The sequence below is a fragment of the Pleurodeles waltl genome, chromosome 9 (genome assembly GCF_031143425.1).
Source record: "Pleurodeles waltl isolate 20211129_DDA chromosome 9, aPleWal1.hap1.20221129, whole genome shotgun sequence".
Classification (NCBI taxonomy): Eukaryota; Metazoa; Chordata; class Amphibia; order Caudata; family Salamandridae; genus Pleurodeles; species Pleurodeles waltl.
The window spans coordinates 335,318,814-335,345,342 of record NC_090448.1 but is presented as its reverse complement, the minus strand read 5'-3'; the positions used below and the strand labels follow the sequence as shown (position 1 = coordinate 335,345,342).

Here is a 26,529-nt window from a genome sequence, read left to right as displayed (position 1 = left end):
CAGATACTTCGCCAGTTGACAAAGAAATTGTCTCTGGTGCCTAAGTGGCTTCTGCCCCCCTTGGGGGCAGATGGGCCTAAACAAAATAGGCCGATCTGCCCCCAAGGGGGCAGAAATGGCCAACAGCTCTGTACCCTGTTTGGGGGGCGACCCTTGCCAAAGGGGGCAAATGGGGGTGCCCCCAGCACAAAAAAACTAAGGGGAGCAAAAAAAAAAAAAAATTCCCCTCATGCCTCTGCTCTCTTGGGGGCAGCTAGGCCTAAACAAATAGCCCGATCTGCCCCCAAGGGGAGCAGAAATGTTCATCCGTAATGTGCCCCCCTTTGGGGAGCGACGCTTGCAAAAGGGGCCGCCCCCCCACCCACACAAAACACACACACACACAAGATCCCTGGTGCCTAAGTGGATTCTGCCCCCCTTGGGGGCAGATGGGCATAAAAAAATAGGCGAATCAATGGCCAACAGCTCTATACCCCCTTTAGGGGGCGACCCTTGCCAAAGGGGGCACCCCCAGCACAAAACAAAAAAAGGGGAACAAAAAAAAAAAATCCCTGGCGTATTGGTGGTTTCTGCCCTCCTTGGGGGCAGATGGGCCTAAAAAATAGGCCCATCTGCCCCCCCAGGGGGGTAGAAATGGCCAATACTAATTTCCCCCCTTTGGGGGGGCGACCCTTGCCCAAGGGGTGCCCACAAACACACAAAACACACACACACACCACACAATCCCTGGCGCCTATTGGGTTTCGACCCCCCGGGGGCGAGATCGGCCAAAAACATGGCCGATCTAGCCCCAAGGGGGCGGCTGAAACACATAAAAAATTATTGCCCCCGGGGCAGCGACCCTTGACTAAGGGGTCGCTGCCCAAAAACATAAGGTAAACATAATCCCTGGTGGTCTAGTGGATCACCTCGTCCAGGGCACCCAGGGGGTTAAAGTAGGGGGTCCGTCGGGGACTCCTGGCCCCAAAGATCACCACCTGCCTGAGGCTACATTGAAACGATGGGCGGGGGCGCATGGATCCCCTCGAAGAGCCATAGATGACCCTGGGGACATCCATCCCCTAGGGCCAGCTCCTGCTACTTCCTGAGGAGCCTACTTCGGGAGGTAGCTGCTTGCTTTTGCTTGGCTGTCAAAGAGCTCCTGCTTGCTGAAAGCGGAGTTTTCATCTCTTTCCCTGCAAGCAAATGTGCGTGCAGGGTAACAGATGAAAACACTGCTCCCGCCAAGCAGGGAGCTGCTATTTAAAGCAGCTCCGTGCTTGCGGGAGCAGTGCCGGCTCCTGCAGAATGCAGGGAGCCGGCTAGGACCACTGGGGCCTTGATGGTCCTTCCGCAGTCCTGTCACTTTGTCTCTCTCTCTCTCTGTCTTCCATCACATACTGAGATGGAAGACAGAGAGAGAGAGAAAGAGAGACATTGTTATTTAAATGGTCTCTCCATACAATGACCTCAAAGTGTCACACTAGCAAGATGTTTGAATGGAATGTTATACTTACCTTTTGATGCACAGCAGAACAGAGTCACCTCTGGCCTACTGCTAAAGCTCTTGGACTGTCACTCAGTAGGTTGAAGGTGCTTATTCTAGTATCCCATTGCAGTGTGTCTGTTTATTTACTCGTGTTTTGAATGTTAAACATTCCTTGTGATGTAACATTTACGTCTTATTCCAAATCAACATTTTTAGCTTGAATGCCATAGAGATATCTGGTCACTCTGTAGTAAAGAATCACCAGTGACCTAGTGATTAATGTCTCATACCATCACAAAGAAGGTTAAGGGTTCCAGTTTAGGTGTGTCAGTTGTCATTGCTCAGCTTTAAATTATTTTCAAGTTCAAAAATTTGAGGTACATAAAGAAAGGTGATCTCACTCTTTTTACTTGTCAAATTCATTTTTTTCATATTTGTCAGAACATTTCTCATTGTAAATGGTGCAGGGTTGGGTAGTTACAGGTGGCTGGCTGCTGGTCCTGCGGCCAAACCCCACCACACACAGCTGAAGGCCTTTAATGGTACGAAGTTGGGTGGTTAGAGGGAGCTGGCTGCAAGCCCTGGCTCCGATTAACGCATAGTAAGTAAAATTACTTTATGTTAAAAAATAAACATAGATATTCACTAAGAAAAACAAAGGTTACTGGGGTGTTATAGCTATGGAATAGAATAAAAAAAAATAGAAATTCACTTGAAAAAACAAAGGTGCGTTATAGTTAGGCTCAAATTTTAAATGTGCAAAACCATAGAAATTCATCTGTTATAATTACAGTTATTTTGAGTAACTGTAACTCGTGCCCTAAGGTAACTATAACTCGCGCCCTTGCCATGTACTGCTAATTACTCTAGATATTACAGCACTCATGACATCTTTTATAACATCACTGATAATTTCACTGTAACATTTGTTGTAAAAATATTCATTAAAAAACTGTGCATGGGGGGCATGGGTTACAGTTATCTTAGGGCACTCAGGCCCATATTTATACTTTTTGATGCAAAACTGCATCAAAAAGTATAGCGCCGGCTTGCGCCATTCCAGGACACCAGCCGGTTGTCATATTAATGGAATGGCACAATCCAGCGCAAAGGGTGGGCTAGCGTCAGAAAAAAAATATGTTAACTGTGTGGGGGTGGCAGTATGGGAGAAGGGGGTTTTGCACCAAAAAATTACTTTAGGCTGGTTAGAGTAAAAAACCATGAATCTATCCAGCCTAGCTTAATTTCTTGACGCAAAACCATCCATACCACATGACTCCTGTCTTATAAAAGACAGGAGTCATGCCCACCACCCCAATGGCCAGCATAAGGGACAAGGGTCCCCTGGGCATGCTCATTGCACCCAGTGTCATGTAGGGGGGCCCATTTCAGGGCCCCAATGGCACTTTGAAAACAATGTAAATACTTGCCTCTACTTACCTGGGATGGGGTCCCCAATCCTCTGGTGTCCCTCTGGTGTGGATGGGTTGTTCCTGGGGCGTGGGGAGGACACCTGTGGGCTCTTTCCATGGTGTTTGACCATGGAAATGGGTCCATAAGTCCCCTAACGCCTACCCTGACCCAGGCGTTAAATAACGGCGCTAAGCAGGCTTAGCACCATTATTTAGGCCCACCTACCTCCTGTGCACCATTTTTGCATGGGAGGATAAATAAGGTGCTAGGGCCTTAGAGTCATTTTTTGGATGCGAACGCCCACCTTGCATCTCATTGATGCAAGGTGGGTTCATGCATCAAAAAAATGACTCAAACTCCAATATTGTAATGTTAGACTAGTCTAGCGTCAAAATATTAATATGGAGTTAAGGTTGTGGTGAATTAGCGTGAAAACAAAAAAACTGATAAATCTTGGCCCCAGTACAGCTATTTTAAATAAGTCTAATTGTAACAGGTGAGTTTATATGGTTATGTGCGTGACCACAATATGCTGTCCTGCCAAGGGGATTTGATAGATTCATATTTTCTTTAGCTAGCATAGTCAAACTCTCAAATTGCTTTAAAAACGTGCACTGGGCTGTGATTCCAGCATACAAAAGTAATCCTAATCAAACACCATTCTTCACAATTATTGTCACTGAAGACGTTTGGGTTCTGGAGATTTTCCAGAGGACCTGACCTCCTAGAGAGTAGCCCCGTCCTCCGTAGGAGCTTAATCTGGTACTAGCAAAACTGATGGCATCACCATCTGAACCTTCACATCATTGCAGCACCTAACTTGGAAAGTAGCCTTTCTTGTACCATAGCCTCAGCTTGCAGAGTCAGCAAGCTTCAAGCTCTCATTGCAGTGTAAGCTTACACGTTTTAAAAAATATTTTTATCACAGCAGGATAGACATGACGACGCACACGTTCTTTCTTGCAAAGGTTGTTTCTGATTTTTCACATCATTACCAATTTTCTTTAATAATACATCTATTCTAATCCATTGTAAAGCTCCCTATAGTAATCTAATGGAGGAAGCGTCTGTAAATATTTATTGGAAAAAAATAAAAATATAAGAAACTGTTTTTTAGACTTTGGGCCTACCTATACTGGTTTGAAAATACGCGCAACTCGTTTACAAATGGATTGTCTACTGTATGTTCTTCTACTATCAGCTGTCTAACCTAAAGAACATTCCACGTGAAGAAAGGCAGCTTCAGTAGCACGAGTGGTTTCATTCTGCAATGCAGTGCTCTGTTAGTGGCTTCAAAAGTAAGAAGTCGCTAAAAATAGCCCGTGGAGGCTATGGAATTATGCGTGTATTTCGGTAATGACAGCTAATCTCCTACACGTACCTAGGCTTATTTCTGGATATAAAGGGCCTGATTACGACCTTGGCTGATGGGCTACTCTCTCACACAAGTGACGGGTATTACAAGTTCCATAATATCCTATGGAACTTTTAGAACGCCGGGCAGGATATCCGTCACTTTTGTGAGGGAATAGCCCATCTGCCAAGGTCGTAATCACGTCCTAAGTGTTCCCTGATCCTCACAGGCGAGCAGGAATATTCTATGTTTATGATTTCATTGAAGATACTTATGAGTCAATATTAGGTTTACAATTAACATTTCCTTCTCTAACACAAGATGAAATAATCAGTGTTTTTAGTAATCTCCTCCAGTCAGTGCAGGCGTATGTAATCGGAGTAATCAAAGTAAAGTAACCCCTTCTTTAAGTAGTGCAGGGCCTGTAATAGAACATCTTGTGTAACCAGTTCAGGGTAATACAGTCAAACAAATCTCCTTCTGTAATCCATTAAAGGCTAATGGATTCTAAATAATGTCCTTTATCAATCAGTTTTAGGATGAAGTGGTGAAGGAATGAAATGGACTTTCTGCAGAGTAATAAGAGCAAGCTACTTCTCTCAACCAAAAGCAAAACCAATTAGTGTTTTCAATGCTTGTTTTTTAAAGAGTGATGCAAGAACATTTCCTGTAAAAGGTTTTCTTTTATAGATCACAGAAACGAAAGTTGGTGGTTGCGCAAAAGAACTTCCACTTGGTTATTCAGTGTGTGTTCTTGAGGGAAGCTCCTTGCAGTCTGGACACTGGACGTAGAAGGAGGGTTAGTGCTAAGAGGCCTGACCGTGTGGTCGCCGGCTCAGGGTGAAGTGGGGAGCGCTCTGTCCTCTGTACAGATGTCACTAGCTGGGCTGCAGGCGCCCAGGAAGCGCTTTGTGAATCTTCAGTACTGACACACAATGGTAAGTGCTGTGATGTCTCACTTTGCGAGTTATTCATATTTTATCACTTGGACATAAAGACAGATGCAGTTGACCCACAGCTAAATAAACAGATTTTTATGCATGAGATCTCAAACGCTGCTTACGTGTGTGTGTGGTGAGTTACTTTAGGTATAGCTGTCTGGTGTGTATTTTACTCCTAGATGTATGGGCGCATTGGGCCCTTACAGAAACTGTAGAACCAGCCTGTTCCTATCCACATGTAGGAGTTAAAAATAATAAATCTTGCTGTTTTGCTATCCTCCAATCGGTTATCAGCAAGTAAGATTTCTATCCACTCAGAAGTGGACTATATAGGCCATCTCTCGACCTCAGTAGTTCAAAACGTCATTGTAGGACTGCTACTTGGTCTGAAAATTTAATCTTAACCCCAAAACCTTTAAATCTCTCTAGGTAGCCTATTCGGAAAATAATTCTCTTTAAAACAGTATAAACTTAGTGCAAGACATTCTTATACAGAAGAACCTTGGTTTTACACAATGGGTTCAAACCTATGTTTGTTTCAGATTTCCACTGGTAGTATAGGAAAACGAATGTGAATACCTACTTGCATCCATGAGAGGGGTTTTCTGCATGCCTAACTCTGCAAAGTGTACAGTTGGGTATGCGAAAGTACCTTTTGTGAAGTAGTCATTTTATCCTCAAGAAAAATATTTTTGCATCTGACAGAACCACTTCCACAGTACCCCCAACAATTTTGAGAGTTCCTCGTTTCCACACCCACCCTGGCAATTAATTGACTCCTACCAAAGTAGCAAATCTTCTACTACTTTCACTGTTGGACACTTTTGGAAGTAAGACTATGAATGCTCTCAAACTCATGTGTTTGTGATTGTTCCCAATCTTTTTAAGGCATCCACAGCATGGGACCCCTTACAATAATCTGAGTGTAAATCCCTTCCTGAGTGTAATTCAGGGTTTGTGAATACCATACCTAGATTTCCCACTCGTAAAACAAGCTCTTTGAGCCTGTGAGAGTTGGGGAAGCAAATGTCTTAGAAAATCGGATACACCGGATTTAATTGCATTGATTTCTCACCATCAGTTAACTGAAGAGGTCATGGGAGACGTGTGAAGTCAGTGAGCAAAACCTAAATTACTCTTCAACATTACTTCCCCACTCCCAAGCAGAATTATAGCATATATTGTATGTCTCTTTTGGTCTTCACAAGTTCTACGAAAATGTGATGAATCTCACCTTCGAGACAGGAGCCTCTTAGATATATGACATTTCTAGGCAGGAGAAGCACACACACTACCCCGTTAGGAGCCACATCAGACTCGGGAAGGCTGTCAAATAAGTTACTGCTTGCTTCCAACCATGAAAAGGCAAAAGCCTGCACAACTGTAGAAAAGTTTTTTAGTTGGAGGATATAGTATATGTGATTGAACACTAGAGTGGCTGGTTGGGCGATCCAACGCCAGCCTTTATGTGAAATTGGAATCTAAAATAAGTCCCAGGGGTTTACCTTGTGCAAGATTCCCGCGACCGAGCGCTAGATAGCGAGCCTCAATTGAATGTAGAGTTTAAAGTTGAACTATAAGCAGAATTACACTCTTGTCCTATTTCAATTAAAAAAATTGCTGGACATCAATTTCTCAGGGGGCTGTGAAGGTGGGCAAGCCATCAAATTCAAAGGAGGAGGCAAGCCTTAGGTCTGACTTTGCCCTAAGAGACAAAGCACGACAAACCATTTAACGATACACCATGTCCACAAGACTAGATGACATGTGAATCAAGCACTGACAAGGCCAATAAGTGGGTGATTTAATGTGCTTACACAAGTAGTGATAGCAAATTAGATCAAACCATGCAGGAGCATGCCAGCAGGAGTGGACATTGATGGCAATAGTTGAAAATATCATGTAAGCTCTCGAGGGAAGGTGGATGGATACACTTAAACAGCCAGCAGCATTAGGTGAGAGATTTATACTTCTCTGGGTTGAGCAAGGACGGGATTGAGAAAAAATCATGGGTGTAGGAAGTGTGGGGGATGCAGGGGATGTATCCCTCCCAGATTTTGGAGTGTGGGGGACACGGGGGACGAGGGTGGGGGGACAAGGGGGCAAAATAATTTCCCCTCTCACTTCTATCTTGAACGGGGGATGAGGAGGGGGGACAAGGGGACAAAATAATTTCCACTCTCACTTCTATCTTGCAGGGCCATTTCGTTTTGAGGTATTTTGACATTTTCAGAAGCGCCTGCACACACTTTCAGAAGCACTTTCATTCCTTCCTTCTGGGCAGCATGAAAGAGGGCTTTCTGATTGTAAATTTCTGCTGGGTCTGGACACAGGTTGAAAATAAGGGGCCATCAGGCCTCCTTTTGTTTGATTATTCTAGCTGGAAACTATTTGGAGCCTCACACATAGCTGTTATTTAGGAAACAAAAGCACACAGCTTGCTATTACTTCACAGGTATCTAACAGAGACATGATTTTCACTTTGTTCAGACCCTGCATATATGAGATAGGTATGCACTGTAAGAATGTCAGATGTGTTGGTCTGATCCAGTATTTACACAAATAACAATTTAAATACCACTATTTTGATTTATTTCTTTTTTAGCGCTACTTAATCCAATGCAGGGTGTCCAAGCGCTTTACATCATACACATTATTATTATTCCCTGAGATATACTGGGCACACAAAGATCTCTTCAGCAGATGCCTTAACCCCCAGAAGATATTTTAAAATGCAGACTTTGCACCAAATAAGCAGAGCTGATTTACTGCAACATTTCTCCCTTAAGCCAATTTCTTGGTGGCAGAGCCTCCAAAAAATAAATTTATAAATTGAGGCCCAGATTTTGTGTCAAGGTTGCATAACGTTTCCTGCACAACCCCAAAGCAAAATCTCATTTGTTAGATATAGTAAAGCACTCAAATATACTCATGATAGACCTGCTAAACATATGTCTGGAGGTGTTAAGAGCTGATGCCACCTTCTTTGAGGTCATGGGTTGTGATGCCACCTGCAATGTCACACACCCTGATGTCATGCGTTGTGATGCCACTTGCATACTCCCTAACTTGGTTAGTCCCCGCTTCTTTTTTTAGGACTTGTCCTGAGTATTTGCAGTTGCCTAGGATCACACCATTCACTGAAACACGGAAGGCAAGATGTTATCTTTTCACACTATACAATTTAGCTACTAGAAGGGTATCTCTTTCTAACATTTACACGTAACGGAGATCCTCCCCAAATGCAGATGTAAAGTTACTACTTGTAAATGCCCTTTGTGAATTCCCCAAAATCGTAAAATTAGACGTTTGGTCTAAATTTAGACCAAATGTTTAAGTTTCTCTTTGTGAATCGGGCCAAGTGTGTTTTTTATCTAAGTAATAAAGGATTGGATTTCAGCGTGGCTAACAGGGAGAAGCCACTTTTCATTTTAGGCATGTATGTCCTCTAAATGACTTTAGCAAACCCGACAGCTTTGATCTATTGAACTCAGCCTTCAGCCTTATTCCTACATATTTTTATGGAACTCCTCTGTGACTGTATCTTGCCATTTAGGGCCTCTTATACACGCTGTTATGGGCCAGGACTGCTGTATTGTCCTGTAACAGTATGAAATATGTGCAGATTTATGCAAATGCATTGATACGGACACTGTATTTCTGATGCCTGGGTTGGCTATCACCAGGGACACTAGAATTATGCAATTGCATGCTGCAGTGTTTTTCGCTTAGTTATGGATTTGCCACATTTACCACAAAATCTAACATCTACTGCATAATCTGCAGATTTAAACAAAAACGGTTCAAAAGTTACTAAAAGTGCAGCAACACGTGTTGGTGTACAGTGCAGGGCCCCTTTGCAAAAGTTGACTGCTAACCTTTCTTTTGCTTGTTGCTATATTTAGGTGTTAAGCTGCCACTAATGAGGTACAACTTTAGCCCAGAGAGTGTTAACAAGTGTAAGAATGACAAAATAATGAAATGCTATCACAAAATGTGTGTTGTTATGTTGCATAATTTGCCTCTTCTGCCTGCATAATTTAGTCAACCCTGCCACATAATTTGGCCCTCCCCTGCTGCATAATTCTAGTGGCCCTATCACCAATGTATCCTCATGTAACTATTATTCTTTATTTGCCATTTTTTCTGTCTCTACTCATAAAATTTGAAAATTAATTAAAGAAAATTATAATAAAATTCAAACGAGAATGTTAAATATAGAAAAGATCATATACTTCAATATGCTTAAGTATGGACAATTCCACCCATTGCTTACCTTTGGCTTTGTAACTTACATTTGCTTGGTTTCTATTTGCTAGCTGATTTGATTTAGGCTGTCCAGCTTGAGTTTGTCCCGCCAGTAGAGCATCTCTTGTATACTGTATCCTTCCACCAGTGTTCGATGTCTGTAAACAGGCCTTCAAATATTGTTATTACCTTGTCTCACTTGCCGTGCATTCAAAGACCAAGGTCAAATTACAGGCTCTGTCTTCCCATTGAGCTTGGCGTTTAGTTTTCTTTCTCTGACTTCAAAGTGAGAGAACATATATGACAATCATGCTAGCTCCTAGGGGTGTGGAGGAAGGCTTTAGGATGCTATTTTTATCTACCACACAACAAACTTTAAATGTTTTTGATGGAAATTTGCAGATACTTAAGAATATAAGTGTAGTGGAAACAAATATTTTAAGATGGTTAAAACAAATCAATACACTAGGTAATTACATTTCCACACATTAACATTTGTGTGCTGTATGTTTTTATCAGTAAAATTGTGTGTCTGTGCAAATGTAATGGTCATTTCAGTTGAAGATGTGTTGCCTGTAATGCAGTGTGCTACCACACTATGCACACACCACTTTATGTCACTCCACTCTACTCTGTTCTACTCTACTCTGGATCACTCCATGCCACTGCAATCTACTCTGCACCACTCCATTCTGCACCTCTCTACTCTACTCTGTACCACTCCATGCCACTGCAACCTACTCTGCACAACTCCATGCCATACCTCTCTACTCAGTACCACTCCATGCCTCTGCAGTCTACTCCGCACCACTGCATTCTGCACCTCTCTACTCTATACCAATGCACTCTACCCCACTCTAGTATTGGCCACTCTACTCTACTCTGCACCACTGTAGACTACGTCAATGCACTCTACACCACTCTACTATACACCACTGTACTTTACTGCAGCACTCTACGCCACTCTATTCCACTCTGCACTGCTGCACTCAACACCACTGCTCTCTACATCACTCTACACCACTTGCACTCTATGACCCCCTTTGCACTGCAACACTGCACATTACGCCACTCTGTTCTTCTCTGGACCACTGTACTCTATGCCACTCTATGCGACTGCACTCTATGCCACTCTACTCTGTACCACTGCCCTTTATGACACTCTACTCTGCAACAGTGCACACTTTGCCACGGAACTCTACACTACTGTACTCTGCACCACTTGACTCTACTCACCACCGTTGAACTCTGTACCACTCTACTGCACTCTTCACCAATGCACTCTATGCCAATACACTCTAAACCCCTCTATGCTGCATCACTGCACTCTACGCCACTATCTTGCAGCAGTTTGCTCTACCATGCACCACATCACCCTACGACACAGCAGTCTGCACCACTGCACTCTGTGCCACTGTAATCTATGCTGTACCACTCCAATCTGCGGCTCTACTCTTCACCACTAGAGTAGTGCACTCTACTCTAAACCAGTGCACTCTACACCAATGCACTGTACACCACTTTACTAAAAACCAGTGCACTCTATGCAAATCTACTCTGCATCACTGTACTCTGCACCACTTCACTTTAGATCTCTCTACGACACTTCACTCTATGACATTACGCTCTACAATTGCCTCTACACCACTCCATGCCACTTTACTCCACTCTAATCTATGACATACTACTCCACTCTATTCCACTCCGTGACATTCTATTCCACTTTAATCTATGATACTCTACTCCACTCCACTCTATGACACTCCATGCTACTGCACTATACCACAATGTACTATGCTCAAAGACACCCTACTCAACTCTCTCTATGGCACTCCACATTACTTTACTCCACTCTTTGCCACTGCACTCTTCTTTATTGCTCTCCCCTCTACTCCACTCTGACACTACTCCACTCTACAACAGAGCCAAGTTAGGGCAGAGTAGGCTGGACTGTGTCACATGGAGGAATAGTGGAATGTGCACCAGAAGTGCACAAGATGGTTTAGCCGGCCGTCTTGGGCTGGCCAAACAGACATGCGCACTTAGTATTTCCCCAACTGGCTGTATTGCACAGCCAGGTAGAGAACATGAAAAGGTTCCCACTCCCCGTCTGAGTGCTGAACCAGGCTGCTTAGACCAATCATGATGCTGCTGTCAGCAGCATTTTCATTGGCTTAGGGGAGTCTGGGAGCCTGTGTGCTTCCGTGCTGCCGGGAGTCAGGAAGAGAAGAGGACGGAGGAGAGACGGCAGCCATACACAGATTAAGTGTTCTTGTTTAAAAAATGTTTGATACCCCTGCCTCTCCTCCCCCGTTTCTTAGCAGTCACCAGAGGCTTTCGGGCAAAAATAAAAGCATCAAGATAACTGTGGTGATTAATGTACCTGTGGGAGAGAGGTAGGGGTTTTGTCTAATGGCAGTTTTGACTCATCTAAGGAAGTGCAGATGCTTAATATGCCTGCTGCAAAGAATGTGTATCATGCAAAGAACAGTATTTTATGTGCTCCAACACCTTACACTGGTATGAGAGGTGCTATTAAACAAATGAATTATATGTGACAGAGAGAGTATGGAGAAATGCGAGGCCCTTATGGTTTACTTCCTTTCCCCACCACATATTTATGTGAAAAAGCCTTTTCAGATCTTACGTACCTAAAAAATAAAAACAGAAATCGCTTGGGAAATGTAGAATCTGACCTGAGGATTCAGCTTTCCTAAATAAGACTAAACATGGAAAAGTTAGTCACCTGAGATGTAGAGCCAACCTTCCCATTAAAATTTTTCGATTCTTGGATATTTTTCCAATATAAAATAATTTGATCTTTAGTAATTCGAGTATTTGTTTGGTGTGAACTTACTTGTGTATTTTTAGCGAATACTGTTTTGATGTTTGAAATTTAAATTATACATTTTGCATGAGGGTCCCCGGCTTCCAGTAGTGATTCAGTGGAGGTCCTCAGGAGTCAAAAGGTTGGGAATCACTGCCGTAGTGCGTAGCTTCTGTAATTTTAAGCTATTAAAGTAGAGCAGAAGAAAGAAAAGCAATGTTCAATTTGTTGCTTTAAACAGCTGCTTTAATTATGTTCCATGTCCTGACCTGCCTTTCACTTTGGCTGCTGGCTCTGGCAGAAGGCAAGTCAAAACTGGACTGTAATAACCTTATAATAGTCGAGTTCTGACGTCTGTTCTTTATAATCAGTGACTTGATGCATCAAAAGTAGCCGATCATATAGAAATTAATGACTGCTGTTTATACAGGAATCGCCGAATCTCATGTATTAGTCTGTAACACCAAGAGCTTCTTCAGTGTAAATGCTCCCAGTTTTGACTGATGTGGAGCTGACCTGCCAAGATGGCACAGATGAACAGAAGTGTTATTGGAATTACGGTTTCATAGCACAGTTTACAATTATTGCACCTGAACGCTTTAGATATTTCTAGCGTGGTTTCAATTTGCATGAGGTGAGAGGCATGATCGATGCGGGGCACAAAAGGTATGTTCTTCCTTTTCTCCCTCCTACCTTTATTTGCTTGGTGCATGAGGATGCATGGTTAATCAAATTTTTTTTCATATTTGGTCTAAATAATTTGTGAATGTGAATAACAATAAAACATACTTTCAAACTGACAACGTGCATTCTTTTCTCCCTATTTCCTTCCAAACTATATGATTGTGTACATTTATCGGAGCCTGCATTTTGCAAATAATGGGCGATTTGTATAGGGTCAATTGAGAAGTCCCCAAGACTGTCTCTGTCCCCCCCCCAGAAATATATTGTCTCCTATGCCCCTGCAAAGAATGCCAGTAGTTAAAAGGGTGAACCCAAAACCATTAGTTGAAAAGGTCGACTCACTTACACTGTAGCAATGAGCCTTCCATCTGTGCAGTGGCAGTATGCCTTTCACTTCCATCATATCAATAATCATTTTATTTATATATTAGTACAGCACAATGCACCTACATGGTCAGCGAGACCACATCTGCATGACTGTAAAGTGACCCTTATGGTTTTACAGGCGGGATTATAGGGCCTTACATATTCAAGATGTTACACGGCACTTTAGGTGTAGGACACGGTTTCAAGGCATCACAAAAGAGTACTGAGTGAAGTTTTGGGGTTCTGTGTCTTGCACTGAACCAGTCAGGGAGCCTGACACTAGTAAACTATCATCAACCTACCAGGAAGGGCTACTCAACGCTTCTTCCTTCAGTGACCACCAGATTTAAAAGGCAAACTGCTGTGGTCCATTTTCTCTCAGTGACCCCGGCCTGTGGAATGCCTCCACTCTTGAATTTATTGGCCTCTACAAATCCCAGTGTCCACCTGGAAAACCAGACCAGCTAATTTGTTTTTATAGTCCTTTCTTTGTTGGCACCCACAGTAGCATGCATAGTTACCTAATCATAGTCATTTATTGTGGCTCTCCCCTTAAAAAAACACTTGAAATTGGTAAATGCTCTGCATAAAATAGAAATCCTCAATGCAAAAGCAGCTCTTCTGGCACAGCGGGAGAGCAGATACTCCAATATTCACTGCACTCCGGAAACTCACCCTCTAATGCTTTGCAGGGCATTACTTTTACAAAAAATGTTTACTCATAACTCAACCTGTGGTGGTGCTAGGACACCTGGACCACCCTCAAAACATTCACCACGGTGTGCTCTTTCTGTCTCTGGATCACTACACTATGTTAGTGGGGACTCCAAAATAATAACCCCTACCACAATTCATTATCTTTTTAACTCCCTTATGGCTGGAACTTTTGTTTTATAGCTGGGAAAAGTTATGTTTTATGGGCCTTGTTTGTAATATCATTGCAATAGGCCTTCTAACCTTGATAATGTATAATGTGCTATACGTCCTCTAGGAGCTACATATATGGTTACACTGCATTATTTTCTCCCATTCTTTTTTCATGCTGTTATGCTCTCTAAAATGCTTACTGAATAGTTACATGACCATGTTTCTTACAAATGCCATTTTTATTGGGGAGTCCTCTAGAGGCTATTCTGAGCATTGCAGTCAACATACTATAATATTTGTGGCACAAAAACTCACCCCATAATGCTTTGCAGTGCATTACATTTACAAAACATTTTTGCTCATAACTCACCCTGTGGTGGTCCTAGGAGAATGGGACCACCTGCAAAATACTCTTTCTGTCAACATCATCTCTGGGTCATGACATTAGGTTAGTGAGGACCCCAAATAATAACCCATCCCACCATTCAGTGTCTTTTAAGCTCTCTCATGGCTAGAACTTTTGTTTTACAGCTGGGAGAAGTTTTGTTTTAACCCCTTCCCCGCCATGGGCATAATGGTTACATCCTTCGCTGAGGTGTCAAGGACGTAAACTGTTACGTCCAGGGACTGGCTCATGGGGGAGCGCTTGCGTGACTTACATGAGCCTCCCACCCCTCCCCCAACGTGCAGGTATGATGGCTTCCCCTGCCACCCCTGACGCTCCCCACCCATGATCTCTCATTAGAGGCCGCCCCCATCGCGCTGAAAGCTCAGCTTCCAGCTTGGATCGGAAGAGGACTGGGCATCTCTCTTCCGATCAGAGGGTGGTGGCAGGCAGAGGCATGGATGTAAAGACCTGAGAATTTCTGCAGCTCGATCCTAAAGCGATGGGGCTGCAGAAATGCCCACATGACACCAGGGATGTGTGTTTTGGTTTGTTTTTCTTGTGGTATTGGCATGAGGGGAGCTCCCCAGGGGGGCAATAGTTTATTAGGCCGATCTGCCCCCAGGCGGGGCAGAAGCCACTAGACACCAAGGAGTTTTTTTTTGTTTTTTACAAAAACAATGAAGGGGAGCGACCCATTAAGCAAGGGTCTCTCCCCTGGGGGGCAATTATTTATGAGTCCTTTTCTGCCCCCCCCATATTAATTAGGTCAATCTGCCCCCAGGGGGGCAGGAGCCACTACGCACCAGGGATAATTTAAAAACCATGTTTTTAGAGGTGGGGAGTGACCCCTTAGGCAAGGGTCACTCCCCTGGGGGGCATATTCTTTTTAGGCCATTACTGCCCTCCTTTGGGGGCAGATCGGTCTATTTGTATTAGGCCAATCTGCCCCCAACGGAGTCAGAAACCACTAGACACCAGGGATATTTTTTTATGTCAGTTTCACACAAGGGTTGCGACTCCTTGGGCAAGGGTCGCTACTATGGGGAGCAAATTTATTTTAGGCCACTTCTGCCCACCTTTTGGGGCAGATCGGCCTATTTTAATTAGGCCGATCTGCCCCCAGGTGGGGCAGAAGTCACTAGACACCAGGGAGTTTTTTTTTTTTTTTACAAAAATAATGAAGGTGAGTGACCCCTTGAGCAAGGGTCGCTCCCCTGGGGGGCAATTTTTTATTAGGCCATTTCTGCCCCCGGGGGGGCAGAAGCCGCTAGACACCATGGAGTTTTTTTTTTTTACAAAAACAAGAAAGGGGAGCGACCCCTTGATCAAAGGTCTCTCCCCTGGGGGACAATTATTTATGAGTCCTTTTCTGCCCCCCTGGGGGCAGATTGGCCTATTTGAAATAGGCAGATCTGCCCCTGGGGGGGGCAGAAGCTATTAGGCACCAGGGATAATTAGTCTGATCTGCCCTCAAGGGGAGCAGAAACCACTAGGCACCAGGTATTTTAAGTTTTTTTAATTTTTTACAGATGGGGAGCAATCCCTTAGGTAAGGTCTCTTCCCTGGGGGGCAAATTTATTTTAGGCCATATCTGCCCCCGTTGGGGGCAGATCAGCCTTTTTCTATTAGGCTGATCTGCCCCCAGGGGGGCAGAAATCACTTAGGCACCAGGGATCGGTGTTTGTGTGTGTGTTTTGTTTGGGGGGGGCAGCCCTTTGGGCAAGGGTCGCTCCCCACTGGGGCACATTCTTCCCCTTCCAGGGGCAGATCGGCCTATTTTTGTAAGGCCCATCTGCCCCAAGACACCAGGGAACATTTTGTTTTAAAAAAAGAGTGTGGGGGTATAGCCATACCCCCACCCCAAATAAATGGGGACAAAGTTGTTCTGCCCACCGGAGGGCAGATGGAGCAATTACCCCCAATCCACTCCCTAGGGGGTGGGGCAAAAAGCCTACTAGATGCCAGGGAATTAAAAAAAAATACAAAATAATGGGGTGGTGGCTACCAACCAGTACCGGGGTGGTTATGCCCCCACCCCAACAGCTCTCCCCCACACACTAAAAGATCTTATCCCAGCGGCAAGGAAGAGAACATTTGATTATTTTGGTTGTACATTTGGGTCATGAGAGCTTGTCTAATTCTCAAAATCGTCCCACTTGGACTGGTGAGGACCGCACTTTTTGGACTTTGGGACACTGCCATGTAAAAAAATCTACGAGACCTAGACACATCTGAAAACTAAACATCTGGGTGAGTCCAGGGTGGTGTGCTTCACATGCACTCCGCACCATGCAAACCTCCAATTTTCCTCGAAATCACACATTTTCCCCACATTTTTGTGATGGAAACTTCCAGAATCTGCAGGAATCCACAAAATTCCTACCACCTAGCATTGTCGCATATATACAAATTCAAATAAAAATTCTGCCCCACTTGTCAACCTAAAAACTTTTTTTTTCAAACTGCCCTTTTGGACCCGCTTTGGTACCCCCTCAATTTCGACATGTTTTTGGCTCTTCCCTGTCGCAGGCATTTGGCCCACCTACACAAGTGAGGTATCATTTTGTTCAGGAGACTGAGGGGAATGTTGGGTGGTAGGAAATTTGTGCCGGTGCGGTGATCCCACACAGAAATGTGGGAAAGATGTGATATTTTTAGTTAAATTTAAGGTTTGTTGAGGATTCTGGGTCAGAAAACACTGAGGGATTCAAGCAAGTCAAACCTACCTGTACTCCCTCGGGTGTCTAGTTTTCAGAAATGTCTGGGTTTGGTAGGTTTCCCTAGATGACTGCTGAGCCCAGGATCAAAAAATGCAGGTGCCCCCCTGTAAAAACAGGGAGTTTTGTATTTGATAACTTTGATGTGTCCACATAGTGTTTTGGGGCATTTCCTGTCGCGGGCACAAGGCCTACCCACACAAGTGAGGTAACATTTGTATCGGGAGATGTGGGGGAATGCTGGGTAGAAGGAAATTTGTGGCTCCCCTCAGATTCCAGAACTTTCTATCACTGAAATGTGAGGAAAAAGTGTTTCTTTTGCCACATTTTGGAGGTTTGCTAAGGATTTTACCCCATTCTTGGTTCCCCTAGGTGTCTAGTTTACAAAAATGCACAGGTTTGGTAGGTTTCCCTAGGTGCCGGCTGAGCTAGAGGCCAAAATCCACATCTAGGCACTTTGCAAAAAAACAGGTCAGTTTTCATTGGGAAAATGTGATGTGTCCATGTTGTGTTTTGGGGCATTTCCTGTCGCAGGCACTAGGCCTAACCACACAAGTAAGTACCATTTTTATTGGGAGACTTGGGGGAATGCTAGGTTGAAGGAAATGTGTGGTTTCTCTCAGATTCTAGAACTTTCTGTCCTAAAAAGTGTTTTTTTTGCCACATTTTGAGATTTGCAAAGGATTCTGAGTAACAGAACCTGGTGAGAGCCCCACAAGTCACCCATCCTGGATTCCCTTAGGTGTCTAGTTTTTAAAAATGCACAGGTTTGGTAGGTTTCCTTAGGTGCGGGCTGAGCTAAAGGCCAAAATCCACAGCTAGGCACTTTCCAAAAAACACGTCAGATTTCAATGTAAAAATGTGTGTCCATGTTGTGTTTCCTATCGCGGGCATTAGGCCTACCCACGCAAGTGAGGTACCATTTTTATTGGGAGACTTGGGGGAACCCAGAATAGAAGAACAAGTGTTATTGCACCTTGTCTTTCTCTACATTTGTTCCTTCCAAGCGTAAGACAGTGTGTAAAAAAGAGGACTATTTGAGAAATACCCTGTAATTCACATGGTAGTATGGGGCCCCAGGATTTCAGAGATGTGCAAATAACCACTGCTTCTCAACACCTTATCTTGTGACCATTTTGGAAATACAAAGGTTTCCTTGATACCTATTTTTCACTCTTTATATTTCACCAAATGAATTTCTGTGTGCCCGGTACACAAGGAAAACCCATTGGAAGGTGCAGCTCCTTTATTGGCTCTGGGTGCCTAGGGTTCTTGATGAACCTACAGGCCCTATATTTCCCTGCAACCAAACAAGTCCAGCAGATGTAACGGTATATTGCTTTAAAAATCTGACATTGCAGAAAAAAGTTACAGAGTAAAACGTGGAGAGAAATGGCTGTTTTCTTTTCACCTCAATTTCAATATTTTTTTAAAATTTTTGCTGTTATTTTCTGTAGGAAAACCTTGAAAGATCTACATAAATGACCCCTTGCTGAATTCAGAATGCTGTCTACCTTTCAGAAATTTTTAGCTGTCCGGGATCCAGCATTGGTTTCACACCCATTTCTGTCACTAATTGGAAGGAGGCTAAAAGCACAAAAATAGTTAAAATGGGGTATGTCCCAGTAAAACGCCAAACTCATGTTGAAAAATGTGGTTTTCTGATTCAAGTCGGCCTGTTCCTGAAAGCTGGGAAGATGGTGATTTTACCACTGCACACCCTTTGTTGATGCCATTTTCAGGGGAAAAAACACAAGCCTTCTTCTGCAGTCCTTTTTCCCATTAAAAAAAAAACCCAAAAGATATGTTCGCTGTATTTTGGCTAATTTCTTGGTCTCCTCCAGGGGGAACCACAAACTCTGGGTACCTCTAGAATCCCTAGGATGTTGGAAAAAAGGACACACTTTTGGTGTGAGTAGCTTATGAGGACAAAATGTTATGAGGGCCTAGGCGCGAACTGCCCCAAATAGCCAAAGAAAGGCCTGGCACCAGAAGGGGAAAAGGCCTGGCAGCAAAGGGGTTAGAGCCCTTGTTTATAATATTGCAAAAGGCATGCTAGCCCTAAAAAGGCCTTCTAGGGGCTAAGTATATGGTTACACTGCATTACTTTCACCTGTTTTTTTATTTTCATGGAGTTATGCTCTCTAGAAGCTAACAATATGGTTACATGACCCTGTTTCTTACAAATGGTATTTTTGTTATGGTGCCCTCTAGGTGCTGTTTGGAGCATGACAGTCTAATGCCAAAAGTTTATTTCTGATAAGGGGTTATATGATAATTTTATATGTTTTAATAATCTCTCCTTATTACAATTATGACCATGATTCAGGCCACTTTAACATCCTTATTACACTATGGGTGGCTGTCTTTTGTCTTTTTTAGGGGGAATTGTGTTTGCCAGCCAATAACTCTGATGGTGGGGAGGTGAAAGTGGTATTCTATTGGAATTACCATGGCAGATTTAAATTAGGATGCTAAATGGCAACATTTTCATTTCTGGCTGCAGATAGAGGAAGAAGGTAAATGGAAGTGCTTTAGGTATATGCAGTGGAATTATATGGGACGAAAACACGAAATTATGAGGCTGGGTTCACCAATTTGTGTGGCAAGAAAAGTCCAGTTATGAATTTACAATGCCAACAGCTTTACCTCAGGCAAATGGGAGACCTATTGCATTGCAAATGCTTGTTTTAATTAGGACTCCTAACAGAGCAGGGGTCAGACCTCTGGTCTGAGCCGGTTTGAGCCTGCAATGGCATGCCCACCTATCATAGATTAAGGCAGTGCTTAAATTGTGTGTAGTCAGGAGAGGACAGCACTCAACATAAAACAGTTTGTTGTCCTCATAATAATACACTAAGATGCTCAGCCGCCTAGACATTCCACACACTAAATAAAAAACAAGGGCAAATTGTCTTCGTGCCACGTTGTGTGGCTAAGAGTCTCTCGTCCCAGGATGCTTTTCTCTGTCTACCTGTTCCAAAGTATATGTGAACTTTTCCAGTCAGTAGCCCTCTGTCAAGATGTCAGCTACCTTCTCTCTGTCTGTCTGTACGTCAGTTTCTTCCTGTCCCAGAGAGTATATTCATATGTCTCTCTGTGAGCATCTTTGTTTCTCCATGTCCCATTTTAGATTACTTCCTATCCCACTGCAGGTGTCCCTCTGTGCCAAATAGCTAACTGCAGCCAGGTGTGTGTGCGATTCCTGTCTTGTGAATCACCTTCCCTAGTGTAAGTGTATTACCTTGCCTATGCATTCTATTCTCTCATTTATGTGCGTCCCCTGTCCAGGGAACATGTGTTCCCTGTCAACCGTGTAGGAGTGCACTATTCTTAGTGTACGTGTATTCCTCGTCTCTGAGGCAGACCCACAAATCAACACAACGGAGTTGTGGTGCTCCCAATCCCCTGTATTCTGTCTTTTGCTTATATGGAAGAGATACTGGCACGTTACAGGGCTGTCTGGCTCCGATGTATACGATACATTGGGTATTTTGGGGGGGACCTTCATCACCAAATAAATCAATATGGCAGAGCACATTTTATAGCTGGTTGGCATGGAGCTGTACGTCACCACCAGGAAGGTAAGCTTTTAAATCGTTGGTTGGTTCCATCCAAAAATTAAAGAGCACTTTTAAATCTAAGTGATCAGTTGGCCTGGGCACAACCGCTACAGTCTGAAGATCAGCTTACTGAGATGAGCTCTATACATGTGTGTATATAAAGGTTGAGACCTGAAGCAGAGCAGCATAGAACTAAGGAATAAACTCCAGAAATGCGGACAAGTCATCGCTGCTGCAACCTATAGAGAAGGCCAGGGCCGGCTTTAGGGCTGGTAGCGTCCCATGCGACAATCATTTTTGGTGCCCACACCATGACCGCCTCCTGCACGGGTTCCCTTACTACCACCCTCTAACGGTGCCTCTCATCTCTCCATAGCTTCTCTCTCACATGCATCTTATTTGATTTTTAGCGCTACTCATGCCAGAGTTACGGCGTTAGAGCACTTTACCTCGCAGGCATTATATAGATACAATCATGCGTGTGTAAATCAGTCTATAGTAAATGTTACATAAGACAACAAGGACTAGAAGGTGTAGGAATCACAGGACGTCCATACTAATAGGCAATATATTTTATTGATCAGTTCTATTTATCAGCCAGTCACAAACCTACACAGCTGATCGCCTACAACACAGAGGGCTGGTAGGGTCAATTAAACATTCAAAACTTAGATTAATACAGCTGCCTGCCTACAACCCTGGGGTCAGCAGCATTGCTAAGGGAATTCTGAAAAAACAGCAATCATAACCCAAAGCAAATCCCTCCACCCCCTCCCCTGATTCCTTCATAAGAGATACCTAAGTGGTCTGAAGTGAAAGCGTGTCTTGGCGAGTAAATATTGAAGAGTGTGCGATGGCCAGGTAGACTAGGTTAAGGCTAAACTGTCAGTAAGTTCAGTCACTGGGAGTAGGTGGTAGGCTGGGCAGGTTAATTCGTTGAATTTGGTGGAATGTATGTGAATGAATGGTGCCCATAAGTCAGGATAGGAATCGCTCTGTTGATCAATAGCTAGAGACAATTTTTCCATTCTCAGTATGAATCACAATTCGTGGAGCCAGGAGGTGTAGTCAGGAATCCTATCCATGCCACATAAGGAAAGTATCACTTGGTTTGTGGCCCCTAATGACAAGGCCATTTGTTTCCCTCTTAGTTAGGGTAACCAGCTGGCATTGAGGAAAATTCTGGACTGGACTGTAAAAAATTCAGGACAAAGGGTCAAAATTCAGGAAAACAATTCAAGACCAAACGTCAGTTTTACAGACACACCCAAAAGGCCATGCCTCACTATGTTGTCAGTGCATTTATTTACTCCTTTTTAACATAGCACTATTTATTCACGGTAGTCTTTTTGTGATTGCCTCCTGGTATGCTACATTCAGGTGTCACATTTACCTCTTGTTCAGTAGTAATTAATGCCCTTCAGCCCTACGTCAAGGCCATCACCCCTACCCAGATCTACCCAATCTTTCTTGAAGAGAAAGTAACAGCAACATTTTGATTATATTTTTGAACATTTTAAAACCCCTGGCAAACAGTTTGGGAAACATTAAGGTAATTAACTGTATGCTAGTTTAAACAAATCACCCCAACCGCCCATGGACTTTTAACCTAAATTTCTTTTAAAGAGGCAGGGCAGATGGTGTGGCTGACAGTCTCACACATAATGTCAGGGTGTGAGGTACCCACAACTTGTTTGTAGTCTCACAGCACTAGAGTGTATGTCTGGGACTCTATATTTATCTCAGAAATGGGAGCGCAAACTACCAATCAGAGATAATAAAAGAGGAGAATGAAATTGAGATCAAATGGGAGATCCACAGCAAGTGATTCAAAGGGTCGTTGCTCAGAACTGGATAAATAAGGAAGAGTAGAACAAGGTGGGACAGTTCCTAAAATCAGACAAGATGGGTCCACCAAGACTATTGGACGGTATTGGGTACTGAGGGAGTTGTCTCTGCACACAGGAGGGAAACAGAAGAGGCACTGTCAAGTGGTTGAACAAGATACACCCATCCACCTTGGCAAACTCTTCTGGTGCAATGGTCCACTGTTCGTGCTTGTGAAGGGTGAGCAGGGGACAGACCTCTTGCAAGGTTGTGCAAGGCAATTGCCTGCTTTATATACAATTAGATCTCAGATTGAACTGGGAACCAGTTGCCTTTCGATACCTAGTGATTAATACTTACCATTCACCCACTGATTTGCAGGATGGAAATCTTGGCAGAGTGTCACGGTCCCTCCAAGCCCAGTTTGCTTTTTGGTCGTCTCTTCTGCTTTCTGTAGTGGCGCACTAGTATTAGTATTATTTTTCAAACCTTCGCCTGCTCGTCCTTCATTCCTTCTTCAGACATGCCACATCTGATTTGGTCGCTGCAGCTCCATCGGGTAGCTCTTTCTACAATAAAGCTACCTGTGACTGCGGCTAAATTTGGTCTTCTGGACTTAGAATGCTATTATTCAGCTGCACAGGTCCAATGGGTGGCTCGCTGGCTTTCTGCCCACCTCCCTGCATGAGATGGGGTTTATCAGTAAAGACTTTTAAGGAAGGCTTAATGCACTGCTCATTGTTTCCTACTGACCATTCTACGGATCACCATCCGGGGTTATCATGCACAACTTTCTCTTGCCTTGCTAGAACATGTAAACTCACTAACCCAAAGAAACCCTGTGCTCCTGCATTACCTTTGCTAAACCTTCCCACTTGCACAGGATGGTTGTGCTCTGAGCACATTGGGGATTTGTTTCTGGACGGCGAGCTACTAAATCTCCAAACCCTTGTGGCAGACTACCATCTTCACCCAGGTCAACTCCTTACTTACAACCACCTTAAATAGTCATTAAATTCCCTATTTCATGTCTGCTACCTAGCACTAACCCTACAAGAGGTGTGCCAGATGCTCTACACCATAGGAACTGGTGGCAAACTGATAGAATGGGTGTACAGACCTTTCCTACAACACGGAAACCACTCCAGGTCTTCTCGTCATACTACCTGGGTGATTGATTTGGCCAAAACCTCCGCAAGATACAGACTGGACTAAAATACTGGACTTTCCCCTCAAAGAATCCCATGGCTGTCACTTTAAGTACATTCATAGTGATTCCTTGGGAATGCATTCCACCGAAACTTAGTAGTCCAGGTAGTGCTCCAATGAAGTCCGTGGAACACTGGGCCCACGCGGTATGGGCGAGGCCCACACAAGATCCCCGACCATGACGGAGAGAACACTGCAGGGGCATCAGATAGCAAGAAAACAGGCACCTCAGGGGTAGGGAAGGGGGGGCACCTCAGCCGGTTGAGTGCACGACACCAAATCCACGAGAGGGCCACATGCCCACTGTTCAATCCTGGGGAGTGCAAAGCCACAGTCTCTCAGGTCTCTACAGTAGGTGGGTTGCCCACTGTTCAATCCTGGGGAGTGCAAAGCCACAGTCTCACAAGTCTCTACAGTGGGTGGGTTGCCCACTGTTCAATCCTGGGGAGTGCAAAGCCACAGTCTCACTAGTCTCTACAGTGGGTGGGTTGCCCACTGTTCAATCCTGGGGAGTGCAAAGCCACAGTCTCACAAGTCTCTACAGTGGGTGGATTGCCCACTGTTCCATCCTGGGGAGTGCAAAGCCACAGTCTCTCAAGTGGATGTATCTCTCCACTGGTTTTGGAGGGGGCATGGTGCCCAGAGTGCTTCATCCTGCTAAGGACAGAGGTAGTGGATGACAGTCTCCACTGGTTCTGGAGGGGGCATGGTGCCCAGAGTGCTTCGTCTTGCTAAGGGCAGAGGTAGTGGATGACAGTCTCCACTGGTTCTGGAGGGGGCATGGTGCCCAGAGTGCTTCATCCTGCTAAGGACAGAGGTAGTGGATGATAGTCTCCACTGGTTCTGGAGGGGGCCTGGTGCTCAGAGGGCTTCATCCTGCTAAGGACAGAGGTAGTGGATGACAGTCTCCACTGGTTCTGGAGGGGGCCTTGTGCCCAGAGTGTTTCATCCTGCTAAGGACAGAGGTAGTGGATGTATCTCTCCACTGGTTCTGGAGGGGGCCTTGTGCCCAGAGTGCTTCATCCTGCTAAGGACAGAGGTAGTGGATGACAGTCTCCACTGGTTCTGTAGGGGGCATGGTGACCAGAGTGCTTCATTCTGCTAAGTACAGAGGTAGTGGATGTATCTCTCCACTGGTTCTGGAAGGGGCATGGTGCCCAGAGTGCTTCATCCTGTAAGGACAGAGGTAGTGGATGACAGTCTCCACTGGTTCTGGAGGGGGCATGGTGCCCAGAGTACTTCATCCTGCTAAGGACAGAGGTAGTGGATGTATCTCTCCACTGCTTCTGGAGGGGGCCTTGTGCCCAGAGTGCTTCATCCTGCTAAGGACAGAAGTAGTGGATGCCTTTCTCCACTGGTTCTAGAGGGGGCTCTGTGGCCAGAGGGCTTCATCCTGCTCGTGACGGACTCAGTAGCGTCAGTGCCCTTCGTGCTCATGAGCCAGCGGTGCTTGGAGCGGCGGTGCCCTGTTCAGCGGTGCTTGGAGCGGTGGTGTCCTGTTCAGCGGTGCTTGGAGCGGCGGTGCCCTGTTCATCGGTGCTTGGAGCGTCGGTGCCCTTTTCAATGGTGCTTGGAGCAGCGGTGCCCTGTTCAATGGTGCTTGGAGCGGCGGGGCCCTGTTCAGCGGTGCTTGGAGCGGCGGTGCCCTATTCAGCGGTGCTTGGAGCGGCGGTGCCCTGTTCAGCGGTGCTTGGAGCGGCGGTGCCCTGTTCAGCGGTGCTTGAGGCAGCCGGCTCCTTTGCAATGACTCAGCTGCTGGCGGTCCTCTCTGTCCCAGCGGGGCTTGTGCTGGCGGTCCTCTTTGTCCCAGCGGGGCTTGTGCTGGCGGTCCTCTCTGTCCCAGCGGGGCTTGTACTGGCGGTCCTCTCTGTCCCAGCGGGGCTTGTGCTGGCGGTCCCCTCTGTCCCAGCGGGGATGATGGCGGTGGCCTCCTGGGCAGCGGGGATGATGGCGGTGGCCTCCTGGGCAGCGGGGATAATGGCAGTGGCCTCCTGGGCAGCGGGGATGATGGCGGTGGCCTCCTGGCCAGCAGGGATGATGGTGGTGGCCTCCTGGGCACCGGGGATGATGGCTGTGGCCTCCTGGGCAGAGGGATGATGGCGGTCTCCTTCCCAGACTTTCCTGCTTTCTTGTGGCCCTTCCCCACCTTGGAAGGTTTCGCAGCTGACTCCACACTCCCACCGGGACCCCTGGGAGCGGCTTTGGTGGCTGGAGTCTTCCCCCTCTCCCGCCGGGCACTGGCCAACTTTTGATGCTTGACAGGTGGGGGACTGTCCGTGCTGTGGCTCCGTGCCACACTGGCTGCCCTGGTGGCCGGTGCACTCCAGATTCCGGTGACTACTGGCACCACTGGTCCCGGAGATGTTGTGGCTGAGGTGCTGGTTTGGGACCTAGGAGATGGACAGGGTGGGGGAGGTGTGGGAAAGAGGTCAAGTTTGGACAGGAAAAGTTTTTGGGAGACACTGGGACGGGTAGCTGGAGGGGGTTTGGGAGTGGAGGAAGAGGTTGTGGTTGTAGGAGGTGTTCTTTGCTGACTTTGGGTGAAGGTGCATGGGCTGGAGGCTTTCGTGAGGTGGATGGCTGTTGGGTGGGTGTGTGCCTGCGTTTGTGTATCTTGGGAGGTGGCGTCACAGACACACTGGGAGATGACACAGGGG

General features: G+C 45.2%; 1 protein-coding gene across 1 annotated transcript in view; it reads left to right on the top strand.

Moving 5' to 3' along the window:
- The first annotated feature begins 5,012 nt into the window (after nt 1–5,012).
- Nucleotides 5,013–26,529, top strand: part of LOC138259265 (toll-like receptor 7) — a 97,989-nt gene continuing 76,472 nt past the window's right edge. The window contains exon 1 of the mRNA XM_069206877.1: nt 5,013–5,173. The gene's annotated coding sequence lies outside the window, so the exon portion shown is untranslated. The remainder of the gene's footprint in view (nt 5,174–26,529) is intronic.